At 36.5% G+C, this 12025-nt stretch overlaps 1 protein-coding gene across 3 annotated transcripts in view; it reads right to left on the reverse strand.

Annotated features, from left to right (window-relative positions):
• Nucleotides 1-12025, reverse strand: part of pdlim5b (PDZ and LIM domain 5b) — an 89169-nt gene that overhangs the window by 58722 nt on the left and 18422 nt on the right. The gene's annotated exons all lie outside the window — the stretch shown is intronic.

Consider the following 12025-nt stretch of genomic DNA (forward strand, 5'->3'; position numbering starts at 1 on the left):
TATAATAACCCTGCTTCCTGATAATGAACACAAGAATATTCCTGAAGCAAACATTTAAAAAAAAAAAAACAGTTTTTTTTCCTATTTTGTTAGTCGCTTTGGATAAAAGCATCTGTAAATGCATTAAATGTAAATCCTGAAATAGTTTAAAACAAACCCCTAAGTATGAGCACTAGCAATAGTGATGATTGACTTAAACCTTTAAGAGAAATACATGGAAAAGCTTCCGCATCTAATAGCTAATAATCGACACCTAACATGAGGTGCTTTATCCAGATGTGTCCCAGATGTGCCGAATGAACCCATCAAGCAGAGGAACATCAGCATCCAGCCACTCAAACACAAGCCAGCCTGTCATCAATGCTCCTGTGATCCCGGAGATCCATGCGAGAGAGTCTGGAAATCCCAGGTCGATCTCCATGGCAACACAAACAAAACAGAACATTCCGAAGACGCTTTCATTTCCACGGCTAACAGAGACATGGAGTATACAGGAAAGCTTATGAGTAGGTGCAATGTGAATAAAATAGTGCTTTTGAACGGTTTACAATAACCTCCACTGTGAACGGCCTACTAACAGAGGACTTATTCTGCACGGAGTGGGTTGAGATCACATGACCAGAAGAATGCTCCTAGCTTTATCTCTGCAAGTCAACGTTTAGTGGATACTTTATAAATAGTACGTTTATTTTAAAAGGTTATCAATAGTCCGAGACATATTGGACATCAAAAAATATATTTTTTGTTAAGTGTTACCATCACAATTTGCTAATTTAATTATTTTGGTTATTGGCAAAACAAAATAAAAAATAAAGCAAAGCAGAAAATTATAAAATAAAAATGCAATATAAAAGAAAACAAAAAGGCAATAAAAAATAATATAATATATGAATGCTGCCAAAACAAAACAATGCAAAGCTAAATAAATTAAAATATAATGCAATATAAAATAAAACGTCAAAAAGCAATATAAAACAAAAAATATAACCTAATATTAATGTTTCCAAACAAAATAAATAAATAAAAAAGCATTTTATATATATATATATATATATATATAGTGCACTATTATTGCCAATACAAGTCACTGTAAAAAATATTTTTGCAATTTAGTTATTTCAACTTTTTTTGAGATAACTAGATTGTCCAGACAACAAGAAATTAAAAATTTTCTTGTCCTCAACTAGACTGAAAGTTTAATGAACAAGTCAAACATTTTATTTTAACTCAAAAACGTATGTTTAAACAACTGCACTAGATTTTCTGTTAAATTAACTTATTATTGTAAGTTGAAACAACTGCACTAAAATGTCTGCAGGTTTTACTTCAGTTATACTCTAAGGCCGTGTGTCCACCAAAGCGTTTTTAGCCAAAGCGCTCTCAAGCGCACACAGCTAGCGCTTCAGCAGTTGAGACTCTTGCTTATGATGCGGAATATCCGCGAAAGTGTTGCTAGCATCTCATTTCACACATTTTGTTTCGGTGTTGATTCTATATTAAAATGCCGATACAATGTAACGTATTCTCTCTGGCTCTTGTTTTAAATTATTTTGTTCTGTTATTGTGCTTGTTGTCCTCTGTTGACGTTATATAAGCAGAATGTGGCGGTTGGTCGGTGTGGTATTAGTCCCGCCCCTCCTCCACTGTGATTGGTCGGTTGGGAAAAAAGTGACAGTGACGAGCGCTACGTTTTACCCAGAACATTCATCAACTCTCGGCGACCGGTAAAAAAACGCAGAACGCTTCAGCGTGAAAAAAACACTCGTTACGCTCATGCCGTTTTAAAAACGCGCCACTCCCATTGAAAAAATACATCAGCCGCGTGAAAAAACGCTTTGGTCGACAAACGGCCTAATGCTTTAATAGCAGTAAACTAAAGTTAATTTGCTGTGTAAACTAAACTTAGTAAACTAAACTTCATTTATCTTTATCTATCTTGCTGTCTGGTAGACTGCATGGTCTTAAAACCTAAACTTCAAGCTTTTCATTCTAAACGTTTGCCATTCTAAACATTAAACTAAGAAACAAACCCCCGAACACACTTGTGTGTGTGAGATCGGTTAATTATGGGCCAACATCGTGTGTGTGTGTGTCGGTCGGCTTAGGGCTGCATAACAATTAATCGCAACTAATCGTTTGCAGAATAAAAGTTTTTGTTTACATCATATATATGTGTGTACTGTGTAAAATAATTATGTATTTATAAATACACACACATGCATATATATATTTAAAAAATATTTACATGTTTATATACATTTTTATATTTAAATATAATTTATATTATATATAATTATAAATACTTAATATATAAATAGATTTTTTTTCTTAAAATTATACATGCATGTTTGTGTATTTATATATACATAATTATTATACACAGTACACACATATATATGATGTAAACAAAAACTTTTATTCTGCAAACGATTAGTTGCGATTAATTGTTATGCAGCCCTAAAGGACAAGCCTGTTCAGTCTCTACGGACCCTGGAGAAATAAAACCGTGTGACAGCTCAAAATTAACACTCAACAAGCAACAAACCAGTGTAAAAACTGTAACTGGTCAAACATTACACACGACTCGACTGAAGCGCCAACTCTTTATCTTATCTTCTCTCACCAGCCGAAATATAAACAAAGAACAAGAGCTTGTTCAAAGTCAGATTACATCCACCACATCCACCGGCCTCCTTGGCAATGACTCCAAACACTTGCCAATTTTCAGCACACAAATTCACCAGAGCTGTAAATCAGAGAGCGGAGTGAGCCCGCCTGACATGAAGGACGAGTTCTCATTCACTTCACGATTAAAACCAGATCGGCTCAAGCTAATGCTCAACATGCTGCGGTCGCACGGATGGTGCTCGGGGTTTACTGGGATTGGCATTCATGGAAAACTCTTTGCATGGTTATAAAACTCTTTCCTGCCAAATTAAAAGTCCCTGTAGAAAAGGGTCCGTTCCTTCAAAGGTTGCGAAGGGTTCCCGTCACAAGAGGAGAGTTCCTGGTTCCTGTTGCTCTGTTTATGAGGGGAAATTATTACTCTTTAAAAAAAAAAAAAAACAGTAAAAAGTCTATATTTAGATACAGGCAATTCAATCTGAGTGGATGATTTTTGGATATGGATTGTAAAGTCAGTCTCCTCAAATCAAATCATTTAGATTTTTCATAATACACATTGTGTATTGCGACAATATAAACAATCAAGCTGTTGAGATTTGCAAAATACAAAGTAAAATAAAGCTAAATTAAAATAAAGCAAAATAAAGGCAAAAAAAAAAAGCAAATATCAAATAAAAAATAAAACAAAAGCAATATAAAAATAAAAAAGTCCAATAAAACCATTTGAAACTGTACTTTACTTAAACCTGTACTTTACTGTTTCATAAACTGAAACTGTACTTGTTCAGTCGATCTGCACTGTTATTTTGCACTATTATTGGCAAATCAATAACGTTTGTCACACTTTGAAACACTGTATTGTATGAAGCGCTATAGAAATAAAGGTGACGATTTAATAAATCACAAAACTGAATCTGAGAGAAAGGAAAGATGATACTCTTTAAAAAAAAAAAGTCATAAAAAAAAAGAAATCAAGCAGTTGAGATTAGCTAAATAGTTATTCTCAACAGTCAGAAATACTTTGGTGTTGTGGGCTGGATGATACTCAAAGCATGATTTAGAGTCGAGTTTTCCTGTAAATGTCCTTTATATATGAGATCAAAGCGGTAGCTCACTTCCAAATCATTAGAGAGCTGAGAATCATACCTTGAGCAACAAAAGCTGGATTGCTCTCGACTCTTTCATCTTGGCTGAATATCTGAGTGATCCAGGAGGTCAGAGCAGTTCAACTCTCCCTTTGAAAGCAGAAGATGAAACTGAAAGATGTTGCTTCACCTCAGTCTCCCAAGAGTGTGTGTGTGTGTGTGTGTGTGTGTGTGTGTGTGTGTGTGTGTGTGTGTGTGTGTGTGTGTGTGTGTGTGTGTGTGTGTGAGAGAGAGATTTTCACTGCAAAGTGCACAAGTGAGCCATAAAAATCCCACTCTTTTTCTCCATAGAAAGTTAAGACAGGCTCACCATGAGCTCTGAGGTTAATAAGAGATCATATCTACTTATGTTTGATTTCCTGATGAGTGCAGTTTAGTGTCATTATACAAAAATGTGTGACTGCAGAATGAAGCAATTGACCAATCAGAATTAAGTATTCTAGATGTGCGTGAATCTAGTTTTTCTTTTTATATACCGGAACCGTGCTAAAGGTACCTTTACACAATAATGATATAACTTATGAATCTGGAGATTTCTACCGGTCATTGTGAACCAGTATCATCAAAATTAGCATGAAAAATGCATATTATCAGTGGCACTGAACGAATCAAACACCCGAGCATGAATCCAGAACAAACATCGATGGATGGATGGACGGACTATAGTGAAAGAACTTGAAGCATTGCAATAAAAAAAAGCATTGACTTTCATTATATAAGCAGTGCATGTTAAGTTTCTATTGATAAATGTTCAGATAAATGGCTCTTTTGGTGCATTTTCTAAATCCTGGAGCGTCAGACACTCGACTTTGGCTTGTTTGTTGTCATCTGTGGTTTAACGTGTGTGTGTGTGGAGTCAGATTAACACTGGCCAACAGGCTTGAAAATCACTGTCTATATAATGTAACCATTGTTTTAATGAAATACAGGGGTAATTTAGAGTCAGCCAAAGAGATCTAAATCGGACGAGTTCATCATTGGAAATGTCAAAGCAATTAAACAATTTTCTGCTATGAATCTTGCTTTAAATGCATTTCAAATGAAGATACTTAAAGAGTGGTCAATTTTAATTCAAACAGCCATCTATTGCTAGATATTAAACCAGACCACGTAAACCCTGTACAATTATATTTCTTTGTACATAATGAATGCATTTCTCTTCTATAAGTAAGTGTTTGTTCTGGTGCTCCAAACATTCAACTCTGAACGCCAGAGAACTGAAAATAGTCCCTGTGGTTTCGGTGAATGTCGGTTTAATAATTGAGCCCTGTGTTCTTGCTCCCAAAAATGACAAGTTAGAAAGTGCCACAAAACATCTACGCGCTCTCGAGTCAAAGCCGCAAGTGCTTTTGTGGACTTTTATGTGCCGAAAGCCGCAGTAACCTTTCTCTGGAAGTATTCTGAGCCTTGACCACCATCCACCAACTCCACAGAGCTGACAACATGCCCGGACAGACCACGAAACCCAACAACTGGAGCACGACATGCAAGCTTCAGATTCAGTGGGAAACGACAGTGGATGGTAAATGGGATGATGATTTATGCAGTCAAAACCTCCAAAAAAGCCCATTAAAGTGGACCAATCAAGTCTTCTGGAGTCATACAATAGCTTTGTGTGAGGAACAGACTGAAATCTCACAGATATCATTCACACAAGTTTGAACATATACGTATGTGAACAACTTCGATCACACTGTATCGAACAACATGCAATGACTCATTTCATTCACATTTTGCTATTGCATACAATCTTATTACAGTCCTTCCTTCAGTCTGATTGATAGTTTAGATTTGTTTAGCAAGTCCTTTATTATAATTGTACAAACGTCCTTCTTCAGCTGTCAAATCTGCACTGATTTTATCAAGTAAACATAAGAAAAACGCTTAAGATGCATAAGATGAACACTTAAAGGTAGGGTAGGTCAGAATTGTCTAAAAAAACTTTTATTCAAATTTGTTTAAACTTTCTTTATATACCAATACATAATTAAAATGCAAGTACTCCGAAATAGAGAGTATAAAACTGAGTGACTCTAGTGTATTTAATCTTCAATAAACACAGCTCATTAATTCCATTCACTCCCGCCTAAAAAAGGGTGAGCGACTGCGCGCACGTGGGCGGAGCCAGTAATAGTGGCGGTAGTCATGGCAACGGAGAGTGACAGTCGCGCAAGCCAATCACTTGTTTCGTCCCGGTAGGAATTAATGAGCTGTGTTTTTTGAAGATTAAATACACTAGAGTCACTCAATTTTTATACTCTCTTTTTCAAAGTACTTACATTTTAATTATGTATTGGTATATAAAGACAGTTTAAGCCGATTTGAAAAGAAGTTCTTTAGACAATTCTTACCTACACAACCTTTAAGCCCCGATCACACCGCAGCGACAAGATCCTATTGATTTCAATGGAGCGCTGGCGACTTCCGGCGTCACGAGCGACAGTGACTGTTGGCGACAGAATGTGGGCGTGTCAAGCGACAAAAGTTCAGAAATTTCAACATTATGCAAATGAGAAGCGATTTTCACGAGCGACAACCAATAGGAAAGAAGACTTTCAGTGGCGATCACGTTACGTCACCGTCTCGAGTGCAGGCGAGACAGAGTTCGAGGGCGATTTCACATACGATTTGACTAACCATATTCATGGATATAATAAAATGATGCATGGAAAATAAACTGTCGACAGTCTCAGTGAGTTTAATTCATGCATTTATAGTTCGAGTGTTGGAAGTTTAGCACTGCTGCGGCTCACTTTATAGTTTCCCCTGCATTGTGTTGACTATTAGAGACAAGAACATTTATCATTTGTCAAATACGAATGACGTTTTAGTTATTTATGACCATATGAGTGAGTTTAATTTGTTGCTTGATCGATCGTTAATCTAGTAAATGATTTAATCCACTGAACACTTGCTGTGGTAATATAAAAACACTCTCCCAACAGCATACCGTTTCTTTTGAGCCTATAATTTCAAGTCAAATTAAAATGATATAGTTGTATCACTTGTGATGGTAGTATAGATATGGCCAGACGTCCAGTCAACCAATAACATTAGAGCGACAGCACTACCAACGCCCACAAGCGACTTCACCGTACAGAGACTAGCGACATACAGCGACAAAATCGCTGGCGGTGTGAACTGGACTGAAGTTGCTTGATTATCCAGACATCAGTTTTTAGAGAAATCACGAGAATTTAATATGATCATCAGGAGTTTGAGGAAGGTTTATTTGTTCATCTCTCAATCATCATTGCATAACTATATGTTTTAAAAATGATCATAAAACTAAGCATTTAAATATCAACTTACTAAGAAATTGGCAGATATTGATAACTATATGCATTATATGTCAGTACCTGCTATATCTAAGTGATTTACTTAAGCACCAGAAATCACTTTTTGTCAATATGAATATCTGCATCTGCACAAAATTGCATATTTTTGCCTCTAAATAAATTGAGCCGTTTTATCCTCCATATTCTCACTATATCATACTAAATGAGCCATAAAAGCCTGATACTGATATGATGCTAAGTTTGTTCAGATTTTGACAAAAGGTTGAATACATTTCAGACTATAATTTTACATGCCAGGCTTCACACAGGGTTAAACGTTTAATCAAGTTATCGGACCCTTCACATGAAGCATAAGGCCTGTTAGCCAGACCAAAACCACTACTTACTTTCAAACCAAAACCCTTCATGGAATCCTTGAGCTATTCATCAAAGGCATTAGCCAAGGAAATCTGAGGCTGATGAAGCCCAGTGGAAAGCATTCATCTTCCCGTTGTCTTAAACGCCTCCTGCTTATGTAACGCTAGATTATTGTTCTGAATGGAATCTCGTCCTGCTCTTACCTCACACTCGAAACCACACACACACACACACACACGACGTGTGCGAAACCCATACGGTATGTTCACATGCTGCAAAAGCATTCCAGGCCTTCCTGTGTGCGAGGAGTACGGCCGTGAGCGAGGTTAAAAGAGCGCCATCAGGGAATAATATAGTGCTCAACACTGGCAGCTAAAATTAGAGCATATTTGTTCAGCGTGAGTATCAAATGTCAAGTTGACAGAAAGCAGACAGCTTTGTGAGGTTAAACACTGATGGGAGGAGGACTAGTGACGGCGAGGGAAACTGAAGAGAGTACACACTAAAAAATGCAGGGTTGTTTTAACCCAAATTTGGGTCAAATATGGACAAACCCAGCTGTTGGTAGGGCCGCACGATTATGGACAAAATGATAATCATGATTATTTTGATCAATATTGAGATCACGATTAATTATCACGATTATTTGTTGATTTGAACCAAAACAAATGTTATTGTCACATAGGCTATTATATTAAAACTGCTTTCACATCCATATTGTGCTACATTTCCTGCTAATGTACAAATATGTGCATCAAAATAAAATGGGTCCTCTCCTCTTATTCACCAAAATTCAGTGCATATCTGGACCAAAACCTAGTGAGATGCCTTGTCGTCTACTGACTATATAGGCTGCGGTCTACCAAATCAGCCTTTTAAAATGGAACAGAACCACAAAAGTGACTCGATATCAGAGTATTTATAACTAGATTTAAGGCAAGACATTCATGCATCTGTCAATTTTGGGCGTTTTATAAAGTGTTTTTTCAGACTAGTGGAAAGAAAACATCCAAAATACACTTTAAACTAAATCTTTTAGAGCAGTTTATCTATTTGCATCTGTAGATTTCAATTAGTGTATATATTTTTAAAGGCCGTTTTCTCAAAACAATTTTTTCTTCCTACATTGAGCCAGAAATCTCCACTTCAGTAGCACTTACATACACCAAACTGAACAGTATTATTCTTTCCTATATTCTGAAGGTTTTGTTCAAATATACATTTTCCTGATTTTATACAACATTTTATTCCTAAAAATAAAATTGTGAAAATGTATTTATTTTCGGCTGATGAAAGCATTTTCTGATTTGTGGACTGATAAATAGAGATCTTCAAATTCCCCTCTGTGAAAAACTTTGACTAATATATAAATAAATAAATAAAATTTAACCTGACTTCATCCAATGTTCAGATTTTTGTTGTAGAAATGTATGCAAATGAGTGCATAATTACTTAGATAACATCTCATTTGCATATTTAAACAACGTTTCAGAAAACTTGTAATACAAAATATGTTTGCAATTATTAATGTAATCAATCAACTAGTGAAGTACGGTGATATCTATTAGTCATTTTCTTACCCTATTCACCTGGGGTGTCTTTTCTTTATTTATTTGAATGGAGCTTGGGCAAATGCAATGCATTCTGGGATTGGTCCTCTGTTAATGACAATCAATGCAAGCTTCAAATATGGGCTTCATATCAGGAGTGCATCTATGATGCCGTCTAGTAGTTCGGCAGTTCAATGGGTCTGGATCAGAGATTTTCATTGCATGATATTTCATTGGCATCAACTGATGCAAATCTAGAAAAGCAGTTAATCTCATGAATAGGACGTAGCATATGATTCAACATGCTTAAACGATAATGACAAATTGTGTTTTATTGGTGTATTTCACAGTGCTGGTATCTGATTAAACTTGCCTGTTACCAAGAGACGGGTTGTGTATTTTATTCAGTGTGATGAAGCATGCACCAACACTCACGCTAGTTAATCATTCACATTGAGATCTGCACGAGATGACGAAAGCAACCATAAAAAAGGCATTGCATAATAATGCATCAGACACGATCGCTTTGGTAACGTCATTCTGGGACAACCACAGAGATGAGGTGAAAATCACGAAACCATTTCTACAAGCACAACTACAACTGTTACAATTACAGAGGACACAATAAGTCATGAAGTTCAAAAATCACTTAATTGCTTATGTTGGGCAAACTAGTTTACAAAATAATTCATGATCATGTGTGGGACCATTTAAACAAATTGGCGAATTATGTGCAATTATCCAAAACGAAAAGCCTGCAAGTGATTTAAAGCTTTATTCCATGTTTGGAGTTAAACACCTTTTAAAGAGCCCATAGTGTGCCCTCTTACTAAGCCTTGATGTGTTTGGTCTCCACTAGAACAGGTTTTCCTGCTTGAATGTTGATTATTTTCCTCATATTCTCCATTGTTGCGGCTCCGCTCTTCCCGGTCTGTCAGTAACGCTCGAGTGCGTTTCTCGTAGAACGGTGTAACTCGCTGCTTAACTACAGTAGTACGAAGCATCATTGAAGAAATCAACTAGCGAGTCACGACTGTTTCCTGAAACCGTAATGTCGTAAATTAGTTGCTCAAATACGTTGGTTAATGAGGTCACGCAGAAGGTGGAGTAATAACTACTGTTAATGAACCGAATTTGAGATCGAAATTAATGCTTGATGTTTTGCTATAAATTACAGACATGGCATCCGAAGACTTTCTCATTTTTAAATTAACCCCCTGGGGTCGGCAAACGCGCGGGCGCGTTTTGCTCGTTTTTTTTTACATAGCAGCAAAATAGACCTAAAATACTCAGTCAGTTTTGGTCATACAGCCTTAAGAAATATGAGAAAATAAGCTGTTAAATGTCTACTTTTTTATGTGTCCACTTACAATCGAAATAAAACATTGTGCTTTTGTAAAATAAAGAAAGTAAACAGGGAGTGCTTTATGCCTCTCCGTCTCCGTGAACTTTTTTTCTGAAGCACGTTTCTAAATTTAAACAAATCTCAGCGAATACTATTCACTCAGACATGAGCTATATATCTCTATAATCATTTAAGTGTGTAGTTTTAAATTATCTAATTCAAAACTAAAACAAATATTCTCTGTTTATGTAATCTATATAAAAAGAGCGAGAGATCAGCTGTGCTCATTATCCTTCTGGCACCTCATTACTCCGCTAATGTGACACGCCCATCGAGAGCGCGCGCTATTCAAACGCAGATAATCTGAAGCAACACATGCAAACCAGTCAACGCCCACAACAGCTGGACAACACGCTCGCTGTGAGGAATAATAATATCGTGATAATTCTGGAAATTTTACCTCAAACGTGCTGGAGTAGCCGAACAACGGATCCAGCTGCAGATCATCAGTAAGTGCTTTGTTCTAATCGCGATATGAACTGGTGTCTGTAAACCGCAAAAGACTGTTTAAATTTGAATCGCGTTTCTGTGTTTGAATGAATGCACGGCACATATGCATGTTGTTTACTACAGCTCGCGCGAGTTTCGCTTTTAGCAAACTATCTATATTGCCTACTGAGATGAGTAAAAATCGACTGAATACGTTGAAATAAAATGTATTTGTATAAGCAACATATTAAACTGCAAATTAACATTTATGCCCTAATATATATTATAAAAGACCATATGTTACAGACGAAATATGAAAGACAAAATTTCGTTTTGGATAGATTATTTATAAAGCTTTTACTGCCACATCAAAACCTAATTTACAAGGTGCAAACAAAATCTTAAAAGGTCAATATAAGCCTTCTCTATAAATTATTTTTGTGTTTTATTAGTGACAAATTTGGGGAGAGGATAGCCTACATAATCCAAAACTTTCTGAAAATACGAATGAGAATTAACTGCACAATTACTAGAAATGTTTACCTTGGATATTATACAATTTGCAAGCATACAGTTTGTGGAAAAATACACTTTTTTTCAAGATGTTTCCAACTCTGAACCAATTCTGTAGTAATATATATATATATATGACATTATGTATTCTAAAATAAAGATATAGATTGTACTGAATGTCAGCTTGCTTATTTTGCTCATGCTTGATGAGGATTCATTGAGTCCACGTCATGCAAACAAGAATCTGCTTCTAACCACAGGTCGAAGGCTGTCGCTCCAAACACTTTGCCAACAAAAAAAAGACAAACTTTGCGAGGCTGTTTGCGAATGTTAGTTTTCGGGAAACACCGATTCGTTGAACTATCCTGATAACGACGGAACTTGCGACCATAGTTGGCTAACGATGCTTTTGGGAAAAACACGCTCGTTTAGTTCGTCTCTATGAAGCCCCTCCTTCTGAAAAGCACACTGTGCTCTGATTGATCGGCTGGAGCAGTGTGTTGTGATTGGTCGAGCGCTTTGAGTGCGTTTGGGAAATGCCCCGCCCCTTTACCATAACGACCATTTTCAACACACTACTAACTAACTGAACCAGGCCCCGCCGCTTTATTCTGCGTATAAATTATTATAATGAGGAATATTGTGACGTGTTCGTTCCTGGAAGAAACTCAAGACTACAATGGAGTAGTGTTGTCAAAAGAC

Source organism: Phoxinus phoxinus, assembly GCF_949152265.1.
Source record: "Phoxinus phoxinus genome assembly, chromosome: 23".
NCBI classification, from domain to species: Eukaryota; Metazoa; Chordata; class Actinopteri; order Cypriniformes; family Leuciscidae; genus Phoxinus; species Phoxinus phoxinus.